The following is a 20,597-nucleotide window of genomic DNA, read 5'->3' as shown; positions in this document are numbered from 1 at the left end:
ATAAACGAGATCAATGAGAAGGCGAGAGCATCAGGGATTTCCTAGCAGCACTAAGGGACATTGGAGGAGCATGCGAATTCCTCAACATGGACAAAGCCATGAGAGACCATGTGGTCCTCGGATTGAGAGACACTACTTTACAAAGCAAATTACTGAACTGACCCAATATCACCATGAACGAGGCTATCGCTGAAGCCACCGCAGCTGAAGCAGCAAAGAAATCAGTGGCTACCATGCGACAAATGAATACGGCTAACCGAGAAACACAGAACAGCACAAGCCAAAACCGAGAAAAGAAAGCAGAAGGTACTCAGAGACACACTACCACAACCACCCACCATGAAGACATCGATTCATCACCCGACACTGAGGACGAAGACGAGGAGATACATAGGCTCCAGTCGGAATGAAACCGGCGAGAAAAAAGAGGAAGGAAGCCTGAGTTTCAGTGTGCCGGATGCGGAGGAGACCACCCGCGTTCTGAGTGCCATTTTTGGGACGCCATCTGCAGAAACTGCGAAAAACGGGGGCACATTGCAAGGGTCTGCCGAAACAAAAAGAGCTATATTCCTAAAAGATGAGGCAGTACCCTGCCCCCCAGAACTAGAGAGAGACAGATCGGGAGTCATTGGAGCTGAGAAAACAGAAGTAAGCGAATCAATGAAAAAGAAGAAACACACCAAACAATCATCATTGGAAACGCCAGAGCAACTGATGCAAGGAAGGTTCGTATAAACGTCAAAATAGAAGGTCAACCATGTGAGATGGAAGTGGACTTCGGCTCATATCTGTCAATGGTATCATGGAACACCATAAAAAACCTGATACCAGACATACAAAGAAAAGAACTTGAAGAGCAAAGCCTGACGTTAAAAGACTACCAAGGAAATAAGATTCCGGTAGTTGGACTGGGACACTTCAAAATTAATTTCAAAAGACATACTGAGGTCCTTCCATTGACAATCGTCGACCGAGATCACCCCAGCCTGCTTGGGTTAGAATGGTTCGCACCCTTGGGGATTGAGGTTACAGGAATCAACAGCGTCACCGAGACCGACTGGGAAGAAAGCCTGATGAAAGAGTTCCAGGACGTATTCGACAGGATGCTAGGCAAGTACCATGGGACCCCTATATCATTTAGTCTGAACCCGAACATAGCCCCCATCCGGCTAAAGGCCAGACGCGTCCCCTTTGCCTTAAAGCCAAAAATCGATGAGCAGCTGAACAAACTCATCGCACAAGGGGTACTAGAGCCAATCGACCATGCAAGATGGGAAACCCCGATTGTGACCCCCGTGAAACCAGATGGGTCCGTGCGCATCTGTGGTGACTATAAGGCCACCCTAAACCATGCATTGCAGCAGAGCGCATATCCCGTTCCAGTAGTTCAACACCCTTTGCACTCGTTGGGGGGAGGAAAAGTTTTTGCAAAGCTCGATCTCGCGCAAGCATATCAACAATTGCTGGTTGATCCCAAGACGGCAGAGGCACAGACTATTGTAACGCATAGGGGGGAATTCAAATGCAACAGGCTGCAATTTGGTGTCAGCGTAGCCCCAAGCGTTTTCCAAAGCCTGATGGAGCGCCTCCTACAAGGACTAAAAGGGGTGGTCCCTTATTTTGATGATGTATTGGTATCCGCCGGAAATAAAAAACAACTAAAAGACCGGCTGAGAGAAGTCTTGCAAAGATTTAGAGAAGCAGGACTCAAAGTCAAAAAAGAAAAATGCCAACTTGTCACAAATCAGGTCGAGTTCCTGGGATACCTTATTGATGAAGCAGGGATCCACCCCACCGGAAAAAAAAGAGCTATAAAAGAAGCACCCAGACCCCAAAATAAAACAGACTTACAGGCATTTTTGGGACTCATTAATTTTTACAATGTCTTTTTGCCGCAGAAGGCAACAATAACGGAGCCACTGCACAGACTACTCGATAAAAAAGCCACCTGGGCCTGGGGCCAATGAGAAGAAGCCGCATTCCAGGGAGTTAAAGACTTAATAACGTCCGAATCTGTATTAATCCAATACAGCGACACGTTGCCACTGACTGTCACCTGCGACACATCACCATTTGGTATGGGCGCCATACTTAGCCACACACTACCCAATGGCAGAGAGGCACCGATCGCCTTTTATTCCAAAACGCTGTCAAAAGCCGAAAGAAACTACAGCCAACTGGATAGAGAAGACTTAGCCGCTATATCAGGGGTCAAATGTTTTCACGAATACCTTTATGGTAGGACATTTTCCTTAATTACTGACCACAAGCCACTGTTGGGAATCCTGGCGGGAAACAGAGCCACCCCCAACATCCTGTCACCAAGGATGACACGGTGGTCGGAATTCCTTGCAGCCTACAACTATAAGCTCATCCACCGACCAGGAAAAGCCATACCCCATGCCGACGCACTGAGCCACTCACCTCTACCAGATCTGGACGACGACCCAGCTCCTACCACCTCCACCCTAAAAACTGAAACATTACAAAACATGCCTATCACCGCATCAGACATCGCAAAGGAAACCACAAAAGACGCACTGATGGCCCGAATCCTGAACTGGGTAGGGAGGGGCTGGCCGGAAAACGATAAGAACGAAATTTTTAAACCTTTCAGAACCCGGCAAACTGAGCTGTCAGTGGAAAAAGAATGTATACTGTGGGGGGATAGAGTTGTTGTTCCTAAAAAACTACAGGAAGAAGTACTGAGCATGTTGCATGAAGGACACCCGGGTATAGTGAAAATGAAATCCCTGGCCAGAAGCTACGTCTGGTGGCCAGGGATGGACAAAGACATTGAAACATGGGTGACAACATGCAATAAATGCCAGAAGTCCAGACCTACCCCCTCTCTAGCACCGGTCCTCGACTGGGAGACATCCAGAGGCCCCTGGTCAAGGATCCACATAGATTTCGCCAGACCCACAAAAGGATATACATTTTTAATCATTGTCGATGCCTACTCAAACTGGTTGGAAGTCAGCGTCATGAATTCCACGACGACTGAAGCCATCACCAAACAACTAAGAAAACTTTTCGCCACGCATGGGTTACCGGACTTGTTAGTGTCGGACAACGGCCCACAGTTCACAGCCTTAGCTTTTGAACAATTCCTCGCAGAACAGGGCATACGACATGCCCTATCAGCGCCAGCTCACCCGGCTTCAAATGGATGGGCAGAACACATGGTTCGATATACGAAAGAGGCATTGGAAAAAATTGACACAGGTGACATTCAAGACAAAATCAATAAAATGCTCACAATCCAACATATAACACCGAGCACATCAACGAACAAGAGTCCAGCTGAACTTTTAATGGGCAGAAAATTGCGGACACATTTGGATAGATTGCACCCCACCTACAACCCCGAAAAGCCACCAGACTCCTCCAGTAAGTACTGTACATTTATACCAGGCGACCTGGTATACGCGAAAAATCTTACTGGGGACCCATTGTGGCTGCCAGCCACAATAACGCAAATAACAGGGCCCCGATCATACCGATTAGAAACGATGGACGGCAGAACCTGGAAGAGACACATAGACCAATTACAGTCTCAAACTCTCGAACGAATCACCGACACACCCCGGGACATAGAACATGCCCACACACAAAATCCAATAGATAATAATAAAACCAGAGGGGGGGGGGGACCCTCAAATAATAAAGAGAGGAAAGACCCTCTATTAACACGACAAAAAACAAGTCACCAACCAGTACCAGAAAGCCCAACAAAAAAATAAAAACTACTTACCTGCAGGCGAGTTTGGAAGAAAGGAGCTGGAAGCCACCCAAGGAAGAAGCAGCCGAGCCAACTCAACCTGCCTGGGTAAGCCAGGAGGGAGCGGCAAAGCCGACTCAACCAGCCCGAAGAGACCAGGCGGGAGCGGCATGGCTGACTCACCCTTCCAGGAGGTTCCAGGGAGAAAGACAGGAGAGACAGCGATCCCGTCCAAACCGGCCGAAGACAACACAGAGACTGAACTGCGCAGGTCAAGTAGGAACCATAAAAGCCCCACCTACTTACGGGACTACGTAATGTAGAGTTGGACCGAACCAAGAGGGGAGGGGTGTTGTGTATAGACATTTGCATATTCGTAATACTACGTTCTGATTGGACTACCACAACCGCCTAGCGATTGGTGGTTAACAACTGTTGCGATTGGTCCGCCAAACGGCGGGAGGTTTTAAATGATGCCATTGGCCACGAGCTGCGAGAAGCTGCTATAAAAGAGGCTGCCGCGGCTCAAGTTTAGTTGAAGTTACTGACAGTTAATAAAGAGCTGAATTCAACTCCGGTCTCGAGTCCGTCTTTGTTCCACGACAGAACAATTAGGTCCTTAAGTTTGGTATTTACAAAATTGTAGAAGACACGGGTGGATTTTGTACATATAAGGTTTTCTTCTTGCTTGCAGTGGTAATTGGTGCATTCTGCCTCTATCTGTCTGCATAAGGTGTTGTATTAGTTTTTAAAGTTAGCTACGTATCTAGTTTTGTTTTTACACAATAAGGTTTTTTTTTAGATTGAAGTTTTCTTATTATTTTGGGTAAATTGTTTTTTGTTTTTGTTTTTTGGGGTTACTAATGGAACATATAGTTTAATGACTGTTTTGAGTTCAAGCAAGAAAGTTTTATAATGTTCTTCTATAGTGTTACAGCCAGAGAACAGAATGTGCCAATCAAGAGATGGTAAGTCGGCAGCTATGAGTTCATAATTGGCTTTAAAAGAAAGGTAGCCTCAATTTGCACACATTCTTACCATCTTTCAATTTTCCTAACATCTACATGTTCTCCGTGCACAAGATGCAGTATGGCCTACGTCATAGTTTTTAAAGATAATATGAATGCTAATGGGTTATTGTGGCACATGACAAACAATTGTACACTAGAAAGTGTAACACCAGTGCTTCAATGGGACAATGGGAAGGGCCCTTGTAGGTCATCTAGTCCAACCCCCTTCCCAAGCAGGAGACCCTACATTACACCATTTCTGACACCTGGCTGTCCAGTCTCTTCTTAATGGCTTCCAGTGCTGGGGCACCCACAATTTCCAAAGGTGATATTTTTCACTGGTTAATTGCTCTCACTGGTTAATTGTTCCATTCAACTTCCTTCTTCATAATGATTGCCAAAATATTAAGAATAGCAGGAGTAGGAAATATCCATCAATATCCATTTCACATGATCTTATTCATTAATAATGTTTCTCTAGAGAAAGTGACCTGGAATCTTGAAGGCTGCTAAGTATGCATTGTCTCTAGTGAGAGTTACAAGCTGCGAATATTTTAAAAGGGAAAGTTTTTTCTTTGTTCCACTCTCCTTCCTAAAGTGACAGTGGAGGGAAATCCTTTTGGCTGTGAGTGGGAAGGGAGAGGGGGGGAAATTGGAGCAAAATTTGAAAATAAGGAGAAGATTGCCTAGAATTTTAAAGAGTTGAACTTTGTGATTAAACTTTAACTCCAGAAAGAGAAAGTGAAGAAGAAGAAGGTATTTAAAAGAAACAGCCTGTTTGGATTGTTTGGTGACTTTTGAGAATTATTTCTGATTAAAACATCTGGGTGGTTGTCTGGAAAAACTTTTTCTCTACACAATGGCATCACTTGTGGATGGATTGAAACTTGTATATCAAAAATATGAAAAAAGAAAAACAAGAAGGGAAAGATGGTCTTGGCACTATTTTTCAATTTTTAGAAATGGCGGTTTATACTTATGTGAAGCAGAATGAACAACAGGATGAAGGGGACAAAGAAGAAGCCATCTTTGATGAACAAATGACTTTGGTTGGAGAAGGGAAAAAGGAAGAGAAAAAGGAAAAGAGGACTCTAAGATCTGGAAAAACAACCCAAAAAGAGAAGAATAAGGTGAAAAAGGGACATTATGTTAGGAAACAACAGAAAGGGGGAAAACAGAATAAAAGGGAGGTGGAGAGACAAGGGGTTAAAGAGGACGAGGAGAAGAAGAAGCAAGGGAGAAAGGAAGGGATGAGAAGCCCTAATGGTGGGGAGCAAGATGTTAGGAAGCAAAAGTTTTTTAGAGATAATGGATAATACTTTATTGATAAAGGGATTCTAGAAAGGTACATAAGACTGTTTTTTTATATTTGTATTTAGAAATAACCATAGAAAATTGGAAATAATATGTAATTTAAAATGTGATAAAATATTTAACATAAACCAGTGAAATTTTTGTTAAGAAAAAAGGAGTACTGCAATGAAATATGATTTAAGATTGTCATCTGGGGGAGGGGGGTAATAATTTTTGGAAAGCATAACTGTTCCCACAAAGGCATGATATTTAATTGAAATGGATAAAATGCTAAAGATATAAATGATTGTTAATATTAATGATCAGACTATGGTATATTAGCGAAATTTCTTGTGAAATGAGAGATTTGAAGTAGAAGAAGGAGGAACATCATAATGAAATAATGAGCTATAATATGTGATGGGGGGGAATAACTATAGAAAATAGGGCTCCCATAAAAGTATGTGATTTAATTGAAAAGTAATGTGTTAAACGTTTAAGATATAAATGAATATCAATACTAATGAATAGATTTGTATCATTTTTGATAACATAGTATAATTTTAGAATGTACCAGACAGAATCCCAATGTAAGTTATATGTTTTATATTAAGTATTATAAATATAGGGGAGAGAGATAAAGGCATCATACTCCATATAGTGTACAGGAGAAGTTTTTCTTCTTTTTTAAAGAAGAAAAATAAATGGATGGCTGGAAATAGAACAGACAAAGAATAATAAATATTATGATCTGAATTGAGAGGAGATAAATAAAATAAAATTGAGAAGATTTAAAAGAGAGGAGAAGCTATATAGAAAATTGAAAATGTTAATAAGATATGAAATGGTATATAAAAGGAATATGAATTTGAATTTGTGTCTGTACCAAGCGTTATAACCCGGGACTAAGCAACTTTCAGAAAAGAGATTTTTTATGCTTTTATGTCTTGTGTTTGTGTGTATTTATGTATTGTATGTCTTGAAGAATTAATAAAACTTGTTTAAAAAATAATAATAATGTTTCTCTAGTAAGTTAATAAAGAATAAAACAATGTAGTTCATTTAATTAAAAAAACTTTAATAATCAATTGAAACAAAAAGTCAGTAGGGAATTCAGCAAAACCTCAGGAATCAATGGAAATTAACAGGCTTAAAAACACTGATAGTGAAACAAATCCAACATATTCTTAAATACAGTATGCTTTTGATTAAAATTAATAAAGTGGAAAACTGTCATTTTGGAAACTAATCTCCAGGTATATAATATCAATGTTTATTATCAAATTGTTCTTTGGATCTTTGGGACAACCAGCCTTAATGAAAAATGTGGGTGTTCATTGCAGATTAACAGACATTCTGTAATTACTCACACCACTTGATTTCCAATTATTTAATGGATAAGGCCATCTCTCAGTTCCTTGCTATTTTATAAATAAGATCAAATTGAAAAATGTCAAAAATCAAAATAAAGCCTCCCAATCCTTGCATAAGGGCATTTTAATGGCTTTTTGTGTTGTGATTTTAAATGTAATCCAACTGGAGCTACCTGTGTATAAATTAGGTGCAATATAAATTTGCTTCATAAACAAATAATATAATCAGATATCCTTGTGCCTCATTATATTCTTTCTCAGTAGGATAATGTAGCATTTAGGGGAAAAGATGCAAGCCAAGAGACCAACCCCAGAGGCCAAGATCGAAAAGATCTCCACAACCACCATGGACTTCCCTTTGGTGCTCAGGTAGGTGGGGAGGAAGGTGATTCAAACACTGCAAAAGACCAGCATGCTGAAAGTAATGAACTTGGCTTTGTTAAAGCTATCGGGCAATTTCCTAGCCAGAAAGGCCACTGTGAAAGTCACAAGGGCCAGGAAACCCAGGTAGGCAAGGACAGCATAAAACATTGAAGCTGAGCCTTCGTTACATTCCAAGAAGGCCTCTCCAGCCAAGGAGTGGAAGTCCGTGTTGGGAAATGGGGGAGAGGGTACCAGCCAGGTGGCACAAAGAACTGCTTGGATCAGGGGACAGGCTAAGACAATGGAGTTGGTCAGTGGTTTTCCTAAGAGTTTCCTTGTCTTATTGTCAGCCTTCAAGATTTTCTCCCTTTGCTTTGCATTGTTGTAATGACGAGGCAGTCGAGGTGTTTGATCATGATCACATGAATCATGATGAACTTTATTGGAGTCTAGTCTTGTATTTATACACATTTTTAGTAATCCTCTAACATTGGTTAACTTTGGTTGTTGCTCAACCTTTGTTACTGTCTAGCATAGTAATTTACACAATTAATTATCTCTAGTTAAAGTCTAATACATGTTTACTTCCTCTCTCTAATCCTTCTTTGCATTAGTGATTTTGTTTGCCTGAGTTGTATTTACTTTGGAACCTTCTTAATCTGAGGTTTGCCATCAAGATAAGAGCATTCCTGCAATTACAACTCTACATTGCATCTTTTGGCTGTCATAAGTAACGGGGGGAGGAGGGGGGACATGGTTATGGGAAGTGAGCTGGAGGTGTTACAAACCAGAACTGTATAAGCTGGGAGGGTAGATTCTTGCTTAGGCTTCTATCCTATGCTATGCGCAGCTGCAACTCTTTATCAAAATATGTCAAGGTCAACGGACAGAAGCCTCATCACCACCTGGAGATACCCACATGATGCTATACACAATTTTTAATTGGATGAGCCAATTGAACTATTGGGGGTGGGAACGTTGCCATTACTTTGTATATGTGATTTACGTGCCCATTTTCTCAGATTCAGAATTCTTTTGTTGCTACCACTTGATTTCCAGTAAAAGATATCATTTCTCTGATTAATGGAGTCTAAGTATTTCTTTCTTGGATTTTGAATGGAGCACCAGCTGACACTTATTCCCTGGCTTGGTGGCCATGAAGGCCAGAACTACCATGACAGTTTTTGCCGAGACAGAGGATACCACAAGGGAAAAGAGAATGGAAAAGGCAGATTGTCCAAAGAGACAGGTGAGCTTCCTGGGTCGACCAATGAAGAGGAAGTAGGAGAGGAAGCAGAGCAGGAGGGAGATAAGGAGGACGTAGGTCAGATCTCGGTTGTTGGCCTTGACAACTGGAGTGTCATGATATTTAAGGAAAACCATCAGGACTGAAGATGTGGTCACAGAGGGAAAAAGAGTGAGAGATGTTAATGAGTAGCCCAGGATGTCTTGATAAGCAAGGAAATGGATCTTCTTGGCAATGCAGTGATCTTTATCCTTTTTGTGATATTGGTCTTCTGTGCAAGGATTACAGTGAGTTGCATCTGAAATCAAGAGTCAGTGTGCATTTCATGGTGAATCAACAAGGGCAAATCACCCATCCATATCAGCGACACTGGGAATAGGTTAGCCAGGAAAGCGGATCTGTTCTCTGGCTCACCCTCTCTGCTTTCTACTTCAAATTGACTCATTCAAACTTTCTTTTATGCAGGGAAGTGTTAACCAACATCTATTGATCGGCTACATCTCCAAAAGGTCTGTGAATTTCCTGGGAGTTTGAGTGTTCTGATAGAAGAGGCAAGTCCTTAATAAAAAGGTTAAATCTCACATCCCCTTCTTTCACAAAAAGATTGATAGCTGGTTTTTCTGATTGGATGTAAAATTAGGAGATAATTTATGCAAAGTGTGTTAAAGTGTTTAGCTAATTAGACATGCTCAGTTGCCTGTTTTGAGTTCTGGGCTTTTTAAATAGATTCTTAGAAGAATCTATTTTTCCTGTTTTTCCATTTTAGCTTTGCCTTCCCTGTTTTCCAATTCAGTTCTCTTTCCCATTCGGTTAATTTTCCCTGGCTACTCATTTCCTCTTGCAGTTATTTTTATAGCTTGTATTCTTCATTTTCTCACTCTGAAGACCCAGATATTTTTTGCCTATGTGTCTATCCTACATCCTGCCTTTCTACTACCATTTCCCCACTTCCATCCATTGCAATTTCTTTGACAGGCTTGTTTCTCCACTAAGTTTTTTTTTAAAAAAATAAATGTTATTGATTTTACAATTAAAACAGACCAACAACACATACATAAATATAAGAGAGAAAAATGTAAGAGAGAAAAAGAAAAGAAGAAACGAAGAAGAAAATAGAAAGAAAAAGATAGAAAACAATTAAAAACATTTTCATCTTCAACAGTTTGTGAGACCTCCTTTTTATCCTTATTTTATGCCATATACACATATAATCCATACATATATCTGTATATCACTACTACGGTTCTATCCTATACTCTTTTGCCTTTTAGTGTGAAATCTATCTTTGGTCTGTCCATTTGTACCAGCAGTTCCAGCTGTTGTAGTATATTGAAGTGTCTTTATTTTTTAATGCCAAGGTTAATTTGTCCATTTCTGCACAACTTGGAATTTTTTGAATAATCATCTCCTCTGATGGAACATGAGGCTGTTTCCAATATTGTGCAAAAGCCAATATGGCTGTGGCTTGGCTCCAAGTAGTGCGGCTTGGCTCCGAGATAGCCATCCATTTACTTAGAGCCAAGCTGCACTAAAAGCCTCCAATACAGGAAACACAATGTTGCCAGCCAATCAAGACAAAAAAGTTACAAAACAGACAGAAGATATTAGAAACACCAATCAAGCAGAACCATATTTGTTTATATATATATATAAACATAAACATAAACATATACATATACATATACATATATATATATATATATATATTCTTAAGTTTTCGCGGGTACTTACATGTATGGCATTCAGCTTTGTTCGGGTATTTTCCCACGTCATTGTAGTTGTGCTTTTAAAGTTGTAGCAACGTTTCAGCAGAATCTCATCTGCCATCATCAGGCTTCTGTATAGTGTTCATCTGTGAGTCAGACTTTTACAGTGGTTTCAGATTTAAATTTGGGGCAGCCTATTGCTGTGCCAGAATGGTTTTTTCTTCATCCTGATTGGTTGGGAGTCTTGGTCTGTGTTTATTGGTCTCGGAGTTTGCTGTGTTCTGCTTGATTGGTGTCTCTAATATCTTCTGTCTGTTTTTTGGCTCTTTTTGTATCTTCATTGGCTGGCAGCATTGTGTTACTTTATTGGAGGCCTTTAGTGCAGCTTGGCTTCGGGTAAATGGACGGCTATCATTAGTTAGGAAGCTGGGTTTCATCTGGGTGCCTGGTTGGGGTGTGTTTGAACTGGAGGTATCAGGGGGGATCTGTTTGTGCCCAGGTGTTTGCCTGGCTTGTGGTGTGGAGATTTTTTGTTTGTGAGTGCAGGCTTCCAAATGATTGACAGCCTGGTGGAATCATCTCTTCTATTCATGCTTTCTGGTCTTTTTCAATCTCTATGGCTTCTCTGATGATTCTGTGGCTAGGGTTTTCTATAGTGGCTAGGGTTTTGGTGCCATTGAAGTTGATGCTATGACCTGTGGCTTCCATGTGTTGGACTAGTGAGGAAGTGTGTTCCAGCTTTTTGACTGCATTTTTGTGCTCATCCAGGCGGGTACTTATTCTTCTATTGGTCTGTCCAATGTATGTGGCTGGGCATGATGCACAGGGGACTTCGTATATGCCTTGGTTTTCCAGGTCAATTTTATCTTTGGAGTTGCTAAGGATGGCTGCTATTTTTCTGTCTGTTTTGAAGGCAGTCTTGATGTGATGTCTGTGTAGTACCTTACTAATTTTGTCTGTAGTACCTCTTATGTAGGGCAGGACAGCTGTTCCATAGGTCTGTTCATCTTCTGGGTCTCTATTATGTTTCAGTGTGTTTTTGTGAATCAAGCTGGTGATTTTGCTTTTGTGGAAGCCGTTGGCTGTCAGTACTTTAGTCAGGGTGCATAGTTCAGTCTTAATGTGTGTCTTGTCTGCCAGGCGTTTGGTTCTGGTAATTAGTGTTTTAGCCACGGAGTTTATCTGTGCTGGCTGGTGGTGCGATTGGGCATTGAGGTAGCGGTTAGTGTGTGTTTTCTTCTGGTATACGGTGTGTCCTAGTGTGCCATCTGTTTTTTTGTAGATTAGTACATCTAGGAATGGTAGTTGTTTGTTTGTTTCCGTTTCCATGGTGAACTTGATTTTGGGGTGTGTGCTGTTTAGGTGTGTTAGGAAATTGTTTAGGTTTTCTTTTCCATGGGGCCAAATCACAAATGTGTCATCGATGTATCTTAACCATAGTTTGGGTTTGTGGATGGCATTGGCCAGGGCTCTCTCTCTCTCTCTCTCTCTCTCTCTCTCTCTCTCTCTCTCTCTCTCTCTCTCTCTCTCTCTCTCTCTCTCTCTCTTATATATATATATATATATATATATATATATATATATGTTTTCTGAGGTTCTCGGTATTTGTATGTGGATCTTTGGTTATTCGGGTTCTCTCCCGCATAAGATTCAAAGTATCTAGGCAACGTTTCGGCGAGGTCCCACTCGCCATCTTCAGGCTGGTGCTTTCGGCTTAGTGCCAGTGCAAGCAGTGTTTTTTTTGGGGGGTCAGTTCGCTTCATGTATGGTTCAGAGGAGTTTGAAGTGGGTAGTGATGCAGCTGCAGTGCGGCTTCTGGTCTGTGGTCGTGTCTCATCTGTGTGGGTGTGAGTCTGATTTTTACGTGGAAGTGTGGTGGTGGCCGAAAGCACCAGCCTGAAGATGGCGAGTGGGACCTCGCCGAAACGTTGCCTAGATACTTTGAATCTTACGCGGAGAGAACCGAATAACCAAAGATCCATATATATATATATATATACATACATACATACATATATATATATATATATATATATGTATATATATATATATATATATATATACATATATATATATATATATATATTCTGAGGTTCTCGCGGGTATTTGTGTGTGGATCTTTGGTTATTCGGGTTTTCTCCCGCGTAAGATTGGAAGTATCTAGGCAACGTTTCGATGAAGTTTCATTCATCATCTTCAGGCTTGTGTCTTCAGCTCTGTGCTTCTCAGAGTGAACCCTTTAAAGAATAGAGCTGGAAGGGACCTTGAGATCTTCTAGTCCAGCCCCCTGCTCAAACAGGAGAACCTATACCATTTCAGATAAGTGACTATCCAGTCTCTTTTTAAAAACCTCCATTGCTGGAGCACCCACAACTTCTGGTGGCAAGCAGTTCCACTGGTTAGTTGTCCTCACTGTTAGGAAGTTTCTCCTTAGTTCCAGGTTCCTTCTCTCCTGGATGAGTTTCCATCCATTGTTTCTTCTTCTGCTTTCAGGTGCTTTGGAGAATAAGTTGACCCCCTCTTCTTCGGGGCAGTCCCTGAAATACTGGAATACTGCTATCCTGTCACCCCTAATTCTTCTTTTCTTTAGACTAGCCAGACCCAAAACCTGCAGCCCTTCTTCGTATGGTTTAGTCTCTAGGCCTTTGATCATCTTAGTTGCCCTTCTCTGAACGTTTTCCAAAGTCTCAACGTCTTTTTTGTAGTTTGGTGACCAAAATTGGTTGCAGTATTCCAGATGTGGCCTTATTAGGGTTTTATAAAGCAGCACTAATACTTCAGGTGATCTTGATTCTGCCTCTGTTTATACAACCCAGGATTGTATTAGCTTTTTTGGCCACTGCTGCATGTTGCTGGCTCATATTCAAGTGATCATCCACTAAGACTCCAAGGTCCCTCTCACAGTTGCTATTTTGGAGCCAGGTCTCACCTAATCTGTACTTATATTTTTGATAATTTTCTGGGCATGTCCAGACAGGAAGGACCACAACTATGACAGAATAATGTCCTCAGGTGTGTAGCTGTGATTTTGATGCTTTTCTCTAGCTACCTCTCTTCACATGGAGCCCTTCAGGGTTCCCAGAGGAGAAGTTGCTTCACAGTGTAATTATCACCATCCTGTTCTTTGAGACCTCTTCTAGTGACTGCTTGAAGTAAACATCAGACTGAAGCAGCATCTTGCTTCAGAAAAGGATAAATGCCTCAGGTGGCACACATTTTGGGACAGGTAGGGGCTGTGCTCTTAAATGAATTTTCTCTCCTTTCCAGATGAAGCTTGGCTTGTCTCTGTCTGAATCAGGAGAACCACTGGCATTTCCATCTTGTGGGAGGCCTTGAATTCTTCTATATCTTCTTGGTGTCCTTGTTTAGAAATTCAGCCTAATGAATTATGGACCTGCTGATTCTTCTCCTGGTGCTTCTGGTGCTGCCGGTGTTCCAGCCAGTCTTTGGAAAGCTGAGGAAGAAATGCCTGATGAATTTGGAGCACCGGGATGGAAAAAACCCACCAAGCTATTACAGGCCAGGAGACCATCTCCTTAGCATGGTCACCACGGCAACATTCTCAAAGATAACATTTCCTTTCAACATGGCTCCTTCCAGTCAGTCTCACTCGTAAGTCATTGAGGATGATGGCATTGCATTCCTTCCATTTGCAAATGTAATGTTCTTCTTTTTCCTCCTTATTTCACCTACTCCTCTATTGCAGGACCTGCCTAATTTCCTGGAAGAGACTGAAATCCTAAGTTAGAGAAACAGCTCAAAGAACTCCAGATTATTTCTTCCTCCCCATCCAGTCCTGAGTTCATCTTTTGAAAACTGACTTTTGTTTAAAGTAGCTATTGAAAAGGTTGCAGTTTCCCATGTCAAGCTCATTTCCATAATTTTATAAATGCTCATCGAATGGTTTAATTTTTTGAATCAGTATTGGCTTAAGATTCAATAGGGTTGTGTGACAAAGTATAAATACATTAAACAATATTCTGCTATTGCTTTTGATGGTGGGGTTGATAATATGAATGTTATTTTTCTACAGGTGGGCACCTTCAGGTAGGTTATCTCCTGATAAGTTTAGAATTGCCCGATTCATTTTTGCCATTCATGTGGCTAACAAGAATCCACAACTCCTGCACAATCTCACACTTGGCTACAACATTCATGACAACTCTCTGAGCACACTTGCCACTTCAGATGCTTTGCTGGACATGCTGTCCACTGGAGAAACCAATGTTCCCAACTACGGCTGTGGGAAGAAGGACAATCTTTTGACTCTTCTCGATGCAACTAGAAGGGACATCTCCATCCAGATGTCAACTTTAGTAGGCACCTACAAAGTCCCACAGGTTTGTGTGTGTGTGTTTCTGTATCTGGTAAAATGAGCGTAGAGGTGGTCGGTGCTCAATATATCCATTTGTAGCAAATAGGATCAAAACTCATGAAGGGTGCATACTTGCACCCTTATTATTCAGTCTAGACATGAATGACTTACCAGGATTAATAAAGGAGCCTCACGCCAAAGACACTAGATACATATATTATCATCTGTGAATGGTATTATTATTATTATTATTATTATTATTATTATTATTATTATTATTATTATTATTATACCTGTAATAAAGGATAATATTTGTAGCTTAAGGTTGACATGAGGGGTACTTGGTGCTCTCCAAACTTGCTTATTTTCTTGCAGATGTTTCTTTACCCAAACTAGGTAACATCATCCAGAGGTGGTATGCAGGTTCTGACCAGTTCTGGAGAACCAGTAGCAGAAATTTTGAGTAGTTTGGAGAACCGGCAAATCCCACCTCTGACTGGAGATTTTACGGTATCCTTCCCCTGCCACACCCACCAAGCCACGCCCATAGAACTGGTAGTAAAAAAATTTGAATCCCACCACTGACATCATCAATGCTAGTGATGATGATAATGATGACAACGACTAGCCCTGATGATGTTACCTAGTTTGGGTCATAAAATGTCTACAAGACAACAATCAAGCTCAGAGAGCACCAAGGACTCGCTCAAGTGTAGACCTAATGACTAATCAACAATAAACTATTCTAACAAGTCCAAGAGAATGAAGTTGGATTTATTAAAAGCTAATGTTTCGGACTTGATCCGAACCCAAATTATAAGCATTCTTCATTGTCTTTTCAGATCAGCTATCTAACTGCTTCAGAGACTCTGAGTGATAAAAGTCAGTTCCCTTTTTACCACCGGATGCTCCCCAAAGGAGGGTTCCAGAACCCAGCAATTGTCCAACTGCTCCTCCATTTCAGATGGACCTTGATTGGCCTCTTCACTTCAGACACAGAGAAGGGAGAGAATTTCATGAGGATTTTGACTCTGATGTTTATCAGGAATGGAATCTGTGTTGTTATATCACAACGAATCTCAATGACTGGACATCCAGAACTCCTCAGAAAGGCCATCTCTAATTGGAGACAAGTCAATGTCTTTGTTCACTTCTTAGAATACATTTCCATTTTAGACAGAATCCTTCCTTTCGAGTTAATACTTGAAGCTTTTCCAGGACCCATTGAAGGGGAAGTCTGGATCACCACAAATTTGGGAACATATTCATTGAAAAATCACAAACGTTTCAAATATATCCATAGTATTTGGTCCTTCGATTTTCAGAGGAAACAAAGTCCAAAAGATGATGCATTTGAACCATACTTATTTGTAGATGTTCAGTATGAAGATCAATATTTTAGCTGCGCTTTTTCAAACCGTGTCTTTTCTGTCAATGGTCGGAGAAGATGCACACAGAAAACATCAATGGAAACCCAACAGGGAAAAAACACTTTACAGATCCCAAATAGCAAACATGTTCACAGTATCATTAAGAGCCTGGTGCATGTCTTGAATGCTGCATATTCCTCCAGATATAGGAGGAGAAGGAAGGAGGGTGAAGAGAGTTTGGGAGCTCCAAGGCTGCAACCATGGCAGGTATGGGGCCCTGCCCTTATCCATTAATTAGATTAGATTTAAAGAGTTGGAAGGGTGTTGTAGTCCAATGCCCCGCCCAAGCAGGAGACCCTACACCATTTCTGACAGATGGCAGTCCAATCTCTTCTTGAGAGCCTCCAGTGATGAAACTCCCACAACTTCTGAAGGCTACTTCTGTTCTCTTGGTTGATTGTTTTCACTGTTGGAAAATTTCTCCTTATTTCTATGTTGAATCTCTCAGTTTCCATCCATTATTCCTAGTCTGGCCTTCGGGTGCTTTGGAGAATAGCTTGACCCCCTCCACCTCTCTGTGGCAGCCCCTCAAATATTGGAAGGCTGCTGTCCTGTCTCCCCTGGTCCTTCTCTTCCCTAGACTAGCCAGGCCCAGTTCCTGCAACCATTCATTGTATGTTTTAGTCTCCAGTCTCCTAATCATCCTGGTTGCTCTTCTCCTCACTCTTTCTAGCATCTCAAAATCTTTTTTATAGTGTGGTGATCAAAACTGGATGCAGTACTCTAGGTGTGGCTTTACTCAGGCTTTATAGATAAAAAAGAAGGGTTCTGCTTTTAAAATCTGGGATTGAATTCATTCCAGTTCCACTCCTTTCTTGAGAAGAATGAATTTTGGAATCTTTCCAATCTTAAACTCTACATGGACCACAATGGAGATGTAACAGCAGATTTGGATTTTGTGTGCTTGTTGATTTTCTCCAAGGAGGATCCCAGCCAACTTAAACTTGGGAGCTTTGAAAGACAAAGAATAACTATTAACCAAGATGCTCTGGCAAGGCTAAAGTCATTCAACAAGGTGGGGAAATATTGGAGACTTTTCTCTGGTTTCCAAAGCCTGAAGTCCCATTTCATATGGCTAAACCTAATCACCAAATGGAGAATTGAATGTGGGGAGTGGTACTTTTATAATAGCAATAGCACTTAGACTTATTGCTTTAAAGCCCTCTCTAAGTAGTTTACAGAGTCAGCCTGTTGCCCCCAACAATCTGGGTCTTCATTTTACCAACCTTGGAAGGATGGAAGGAGGATCAAACTGCTGTCAGTTGGCAGAATTAGCCTGCAATACTGCATTCTAAACACAGGGAGGAAAAGAAGAGAGAAGAGAAGAGAAGAGAAGAGAAGAGAAGAGAAGAGAAGAGAAGAGAAGAGAAGAGAAGGAAGGAAGGAAGGAAGGAAGGAAGGAAGGAAGGAAGGAAGGAAGGAAGGAAGGAAGGAAGGACAATAACAATAGCACTTAGACTGATATACCACTTCACAGTGCTTTATAGCTCTCTCTAAGCTGATTACAAAGTCAGCCTATCCCCCCCAAACAATTTGGGTCCTCATTTTACCCACCTTAGAAGGAACGGAAGGCTAAGTCAACCTGGAGGCTGGTCAGGATCGAACTTCCAAATTGCAGGCAGCCAGCAGGCAGCAGAAGTAGCCTGCAGTACTGCACTCTAACCACTGTGCCACTCATAATTTTGTTAGGTGGCTTGGAAAGCTTCCGTATTATTGACCAAGGGGACCTTCAGATGCTCTAGTATGGAACACTGTTTTCAGCTGATTCAGCCATGTGTCCAACATGGGACATTTATGATATATGGCCCTTTTGTATCCCCTCTGCAATTTAGTATCCTGCTGGGCAGAACGTTCCTTCTTCATCGCTGTTATATTCTACTTATTTTTTTAAAAAAATCTAATAAAATAAAAAATAATAAACCTTTTAGAATAAATTTTATTATACAATTTAAAAGATAGATCATCCTCCTTGAAAATCATGGCTATATGAAGATTGGAGGAATCCATATTATCATGGCCATTGGAGGAAGCCACTGGTTGTCGCTTAATTTTGAAATCTTTTCACAGTTCCATCACTCCAGACTTTATCAGGTAGAAAAGACCTTTGAATAGACTAGACTAGAATAGGAGCTGGAAGGGACCTTGGAGGTCTTCTAGTCCAGCCCCCTGCTCAAGCAGAAAAACCTAGACCATTTCAGATAAGTGACTGGTCTCTTCTTAAAAACATCACATTTTCTGAAGGAAAGGAAAGCCCTTCCCTGTCCTCACCATCAGGCAGTTTCTCCTCAATTCCAGGTCACTTCTCTCCTTGGTTAGTTTCCAACCATTGTTTCTTGTCCAGCCTTCAGGTGCTTTGGAGAATAGCTTGACTGCCTCTTCTTTGGGGCAGCCTCTCAAATACTGGAATACTGCAATCATGTTACCCCTAATTCTTCTTTTCTTTAGATTAGCCAGACCCAAAACCTGCAGCCATTCTTCATATGGATTAGTCTCCAGGTTTTGATCATCTTAGTTCCTCTTCTCTGAACTTTTTCTAAAGTTTGTTTCAATTGATATGGCAGAAGCAAAAGGAACAAAGTAAATGAAAAATCTGCCAGTAGTTGTACCCTTGCTTTGGAGCAAGTGAAATATTTATTTATTTATCTATTTATTTACTACATTTATATGCCACCTATCTCACTATTGCAGCAAATCTGGATAGGTTACAAAATGATAGAAAGGTTAAAAAAATTAATACAATATGATCAATATTTAGATAATTAAGTTATAGATAAAAACCAAGAGTGAGATCTTTTCAATATCCTGACAGCCACCCCAAGAGCACACAATCCTATGGAGGCCCCAAGCTAGCAATTAAAATCAGGTTTTAAGGTTCTTTTAAGGATTGTGAGGACCTCAAAATGGTAGAATATTCCAGAAGGTGCAGCCACAGACGAACAGGCTGTTCTCCTGGATTTCACCAACCATCATTCTTTGATAGATGAGATCCAAGGGAGTGGTACATCAGGTAATATTTCACATTTATTTAACCAAAACCCAGAGACTACCTGCTTGACTAAGGTTTATGTCTACCTCCGTTTTCCATGGATGGTTAGTTCTGAGATTTTACTTTTGGCATTCCTTCTTTTCTGCTTAGTCTCTGCCTCAGTCCAAATGCGTGGAAAATTGTCCTCCTGGATTTGTCAAGAGGGCTCGAGAAGGAGAGCCAGTTTGCTGCTACGACTGCGTTCCTTGTCCGGAAGGGACCATCTCCAGTCAGGAAGGTGCGTGACACCAAGGAAAAAGGCAGGCCTTGTGCAAATGGATTCATCCAGAGCGTTTTCCTGGAAGTCCAAGTTAAGAGATGGAAGCTCAACTGTTTTCTTCTTCATTTTCAAACTGCACAATTTCTTATCTCAAGAATGATAAACCAAAAGACCTTGATGAGAGGCTGGGAACAGATAGGAGGATTTGACAGATTGCACAAGCTTCACTACTCTGAGAGAAAATCTCTTTTCTGGTTTTCAGTCAGGAGGTATCCTTATAGTTTTTAACCTTTCTGGGAAGATCTGAGTTCTTTGAAACTCGAGGAATTGTTGCATTGGAAGAAGAAGTAGTAAAAGGCTACATGATACCTTGGCCAAAAAATATTGGACATAATAGAGATTTAGTAAATTGAGAAAAAAATTGGAACAAAAATTATACATTAACAAGATCAGTGGCCTATAAAGAAAGTATGTACAAGATGTTTTATCATTGGCATTTGCCACCAATGAGATTGGCCAAAATGTACCCTAACATGAATCCAACATACTGGAAATGCATACGGAATTAAGGTACCTTCTATCATATATGGTGGTCATGCCCAGAAGCCCAAAAATACTGGACCAAAATATGGAGCTGGATATAAGAAATAGTGGAAGATCGAACAGAATTTAAACTGGAATTGTTTCTGTTGGGAATAATTAAAGGGAAATATAGGAAAAAGATTAAATATATTTTACTACATATTTTGACAGCAACAAGGATAGTATATGCTCAATGTTGGAAACAAAATAACATGCCCTCAGAGAAATTAGTAATTCAAAAAATTATAGATTGTGCTGAAATGGATAAATTGACATTAAAATTAAAAGATAAAGAAGAGTTGGAGTATTA

The sequence above is a fragment of the Notechis scutatus genome, chromosome 1, assembly GCF_049901735.1.
Source record: "Notechis scutatus isolate UNSWTSFEM ecotype Mainland chromosome 1, rNotScu1.2, whole genome shotgun sequence".
NCBI lineage: Eukaryota > Metazoa > Chordata > Lepidosauria > Squamata > Elapidae > Notechis > Notechis scutatus.
This window is presented reverse-complemented; position numbering follows the sequence as displayed.